Genomic DNA, 4,870 nt, shown 5'->3' with positions numbered 1-4,870 from the left:
GGTGGCCCCCATTTGGAGGGGAAGGAACACAAGGAGGGGCCAGCAGGTCACTAAAACCCTCTCAAGGTGCTCTTTTGGCTCAGCTCTGGGCTCCTCTTTTCTCTCCAGAAAGTCCATGGGGAAAAGAAATACAAGTTGTATTAATAAAAAGAGTAAATGATCAAGAAAGAAAAAATTGAGGGGTGTTATATTCACTGATAGTTGTCCAATATTCCACCCAGTGTCCATAAATTACAGAAAGAGAATGAAGCCCACTCTCAATTCATCCTTCAAGATCCCTTACCGCACAGATGGTAAGAGGTTTAGGGTCCCGCCCCACACAGAAATAAGGCTTTAGTACTTCAGAAAACGCATCGGTGAACGAATGGATGTGAGACCTGTCGTTCAAACTGTAAAAGGAAATCTCCCCCAACTCATAGTCCAGATAAACGCCCACCCCTCTGGGCTTTTCCTTCAACACAAGAGTGACAGGAACAGCCCCTTGTGCCACATAGGCACCATCCTGCAGCTGAACTGTCCAGCGTCTGTTCTGTCCTGACAGGGGCCGCTGTCCCTTCCAGGAGAGGGGGTCCTCACAGACCCCCACGGCCCACTCGCTCTTGTCACCCAGCTGCACCTCCCAGTAGTGTCGGCCCCCGTCGAAGCCCTCGGAACCCAGGACGACGGGATCCGTCAGAAGTCTCTTTGGATGCTGAGGGACGCTTGGCCTTTCCCTCACGAGTGTCACAGACGTCCTATCCTCAGACACAAGCAGATGAGGATGTGCTGTTTCAGGATCCAGGGTAACTTCTCGTCGGAACCTCTGTATGATCTTCTGCAGAGCCAAGTACTGCGGGGGGAGACTGCAGCCTTCTCTCCTTAACTGGAAAGAGTAGAGAGCTGGGGGCTCCTGGTGCTCACACCGGGCACGGACACCCCCGAGGCCCGTCAGCAGCTTCACCTCTGACATCACACTCCTCTCGGCCACCTCCTTCAGGAGACCTCGGAGGGTGGAAACGTGGTCTGAAAACGCCGTTATGTTTGCACAGAGTTTCTGCTGAATGTCCTTCTCCTCTTCGGCCAGCCTCGACAGACATGCCTCTTGCTGCCGGTCTACAGACCGGTTCAGGTGCTCAAACTCAGAGGCTAACTTCTGTCTGTGGCATTGCACCTGCTCTCCCAGCTCTAAGAGTCTCCTGTCTTGGGTGGCTACCAGCTGCTGCACGACTGCCAGCTGCCTCTTCAGGGGCTCCACGTAACTGCCGAGCCTTTGCCTGTGCTGGGAGGCGGCCTCCTCCGCGGGCCTCACCCGGTGGCCCCGGTGGTCAGGGAGCCGCACGCACGCGGGACACAACACCTGTAGGTCCTCCTCACAGAAGAGGGTCAGGACCCGGTTGTGCTTCTCGCACAGATGCCTCTCGTCCCGCCTCCCCCTCTTGCTCCTGCTGATGTGGAGGAGCTTGGCGACGTCGATCACCCTTCCCAGCTGGGCGTTGCTCCTCAAGTGCCTCTCTCGGCCTGGGTGGTGGCAGACGGGGCAAGGGAAGCTGTCGCTGAGATCAGCCCAGGATTGCCGGATGCAGCAGCGACAGAAGTTGTGCCCACATTCGGTGGTGACGGGGTCTCTCAGGTAGTCCAGACAGATGGGGCAGTTGGCTTGTGCCTGGAGTCCTGCCAGGGCTGACGACGCTGCCATTGGGCCGAGATAAACGTCTTTCTGGACCGACGTGGCTCTTCTGGAGGTGGTGCCCTGCGGGAGTCCTCCAGTGAGAGGCAGACACACCCTCAGATTTTACTGTCCTTTCCTGTCCTGGATGTCCTTTTGTCAAAGGAGGGCAGCCTTGCTGTCCTAGGAGGCCACTGGCCTCAGGTACAGTCATAGATGCCCAGAGGAGCTCTGTTCACCACCTGCAGGTGGTCACAGATGAGCTGGGCAGCCAGCTGTCCTCGGCAGCCCAGGGGATGTGAAGCCAAGGTCAGCAATTCTCTTGGGCAGAAGGCAGACATAATTTTTAAGTGTGTTTTCCTTCCTGGGGATGATAAAATATTCCTTTATATAAAATAGGCTACTCTTTATCTCATTGCCCTGTTCACTGCCACCTTTAAAGCAACCACTGAGTCTTTTCTCCACCCCCAGGATTCCACCTACACCCACGTCAACCAAAGAGGGGCTAAATGGGACTGTGGAGAACGTGTGGACTAGATCTCTTGGCCCTGGGTGAGATTTCTCTGTAGTCACCTACTATCTGGGGGACCTGGGGAATGTTATATAATATCCTCACCTCTACCCAGGTAAACAAAGTATAAATCTCCACTTCAATCATTTCAACAGTCAAAAATCTATTGAAAGAACTTGGTATTTTTTGGCTTAAACCACAGACATTTCTGACAACACTGAATTCATAATATATCAAAATTTTCTTTTCACTTGAGTTTCTCAACTGGAACCGATATCCAACTCTGTACATAGTAGATGGGATTTGGACTAGATTAAATTTACTGTGAGGACCCTGCCAACTTGGAAAACTAATTCTTCACATAATGCACAGAATGAAATTGGAGATCAGGAATTCAGTGTGAGAAAAAGCTGAGAAACACACACATACACACAATACTCTCTGAAGTGAATGGTGAGCTACCAAGTAGTGAGTACTTGTTAGGACAGGATCCTGAGAAGAGGGCATGGAGCTTTTTCTTTCAAGCTGTTACTGATGATTTCTCCAGGAGGCCAAAAGGCTGAGAAGTGACCTCCATGTTGGATCACCTCACTCACCACTGCCACAACACCAGAGTCTGTACCATGATTTTTCTTTCAACTCTGATGTTGCAGATTAATGTGCATTTTGGAGATCTGCATTCCCCACAGATCTATAATCTCCACATTATCCCCACGATGACTGTATCTGCAAGTATCTCCTAAGTCCTAGGCTAAAGCTGTTGAATGACTAAGCTTGGCCAAGTTTCTGGGCCTCCCTTAAGAACTTAGTGACTTTGGGCAACCTGCTTATACTCTCTGCGCATCTGTAAGCAGACAGATGGTGAGATTAAGGAAGATCAAGTTTATGCAGGACCTGAGTACTAGGAATCCTGGCCCCATAGCTCTCATCCCTCCACTCCCCACCTATACACAAACCACCCCTCACTAAGATGCTGGAAAGGATTCCACACTGGGCTTCGGATCAGCACCTCTGGAGGCTTTGTCACACAGATATTGGGAACCTCTAGGACTGGCTGGGATCATGGTGTCTGTATTTTTAGCAGTATTTATATGACCTAGGACAAGGGTCACTGAATAAAATAAACCATAATACAAGAATGGTTCTTAAAATAACCTGAATCCAGGGGCAGCTGGGTGGCTCAGTCAGTTAAGCATCGAGTCTTGGTTTTGGCCCAGATCATTATCTCCCAGTTCATGAGTTCAAGCCTGGCCTCGGACTCTGCACTGTCTGTTCAGAGCCTGCTTAGGATTTTCTCTCTCTCCCTCTCTCTGTCTCTGCCCCTCCCCCGCCCCCCACTTGTCTCTCTCTCTCTCTCAAAATAAATAAATAAACTTTAAAAAAGAATAACCTGAATCCAAGTTTGCTTTTCCTTAAGGTTTGATCTTAGGCACTATACAGAAGAGGCATCGGGACGCCACCAGTGTTACCATGCCCCAGCTTCCTGTACCTACGTTATACCATCTCTGGGCTTACCTGGAGCAGGTGACTATGGGAGGTCTGTGAGGCTGGTCTCTAAAAGAGTTCTCAGAAGACAGTTTTGCAGGAGATTGCCGGGTCAGTGATGTGACCATTGCATATATGTATATATCCTACTAGCAAGGTGGAGTCATGGAGACCCCACCCACCAAAGAGTGGTGGGTCCTCCCTCCAAGAGGGAGGGCAAGGTCTGGCCCAGGTGCCACCCTGGATAGAGGTGAGGAGATTATTACCTGTGATTAAATCAAGCCAGCAGGGACAATATTAATTACATAGTCTAATTTGAATGTTTATTTATTTTTGAGAGAGACAGAGACAGAGTGTCAGCGGGGAGGGGCAGAGAGAGAGGGAGATACAGGATCCGAAGCAGGCTCCAGGCTCTGAGCTGTCAGCACAGAATCTGACGTAGGGCTTGAACTCACGAACCATGAGATCATGACCTGAGCTGAAGTTGGCGCTCAACCAACTAAGCCAGCCAGGCGTCCCTAATTCTTCAACAAGTAACATTAAGAAATATTAAGAGGGCGCCTGGGTGGCTCAGTCGATTGAGTGTCCGACTTCAGCTCAGGTCACGATCTCACAGTCCGTGAGTTCGAGCCCCGCGTCGGGCTCTGGGCCGATGGCTCAGAGCTTGGAGCCTGCTTCCGATTCTGTGTCTCCCTCTCTTTATGCCCCTCCCCCGTTCATGCTCTGTCTCTCTCTGTCTCAAAAATAAATAAACGTTAAAAAAAAAAATTAAAAAAGAAATATTAAGAAAGAAAAAAAAAAAAAGAAATATTAAGAAAGAACCTGCTATGTTCCAGGAAGAGCATGTAGGCTAATGTAGATAGAGAGGAGAGATTGTTGAACAGGAAAGTCTGGTAAAGTTACTCTCTCCCACCACCAAAGCCTCTAAGGACTCCCATTTATTTCACAGAGTAAAATGCCTCAAATGGCCTATGTGACCCTACCAAGGCTGGTTTTTCTCCCTTTTCCCCACAACTCACCTCTCTGACCTCAGACTCTCCTTGCACTCATTTTACTCCACTAACAGGCTTCAGTGCTGGCCCAGGTCCCTTCTGCCAATCCCTTCTCCGTAACATTTTCTCCAGCCGGTCTCTCTGCAATGCTCCACCACTGCTCTTCCCTCATCCAGAGTTCTGCTCTGATTCCATGTTCTCTAAAATGCCTACACAGGGGTGCCTGGGTGGCTCAGT

The 4,870-nt window shown here is 50.1% G+C and overlaps 1 pseudogene; it reads right to left on the bottom strand.

Annotated features, from left to right (window-relative positions):
* Positions 1-262: 262 nt before the first annotated feature.
* On the bottom strand, positions 263-1,675 carry LOC132676332 (tripartite motif-containing protein 75 pseudogene; annotated as a pseudogene).
* Between the last annotated feature and the right edge of the window lie 3,195 nt (positions 1,676-4,870).

Source organism: Panthera onca, chromosome B1, assembly GCF_046562875.1.
Source record: "Panthera onca isolate mPanOnc1 chromosome B1, mPanOnc1 haplotype 2, whole genome shotgun sequence".
NCBI lineage: Eukaryota > Metazoa > Chordata > Mammalia > Carnivora > Felidae > Panthera > Panthera onca.
The sequence above is the reverse complement of the archived record's forward strand: the minus strand, read 5'-3'. Positions and strand labels throughout refer to the sequence as shown.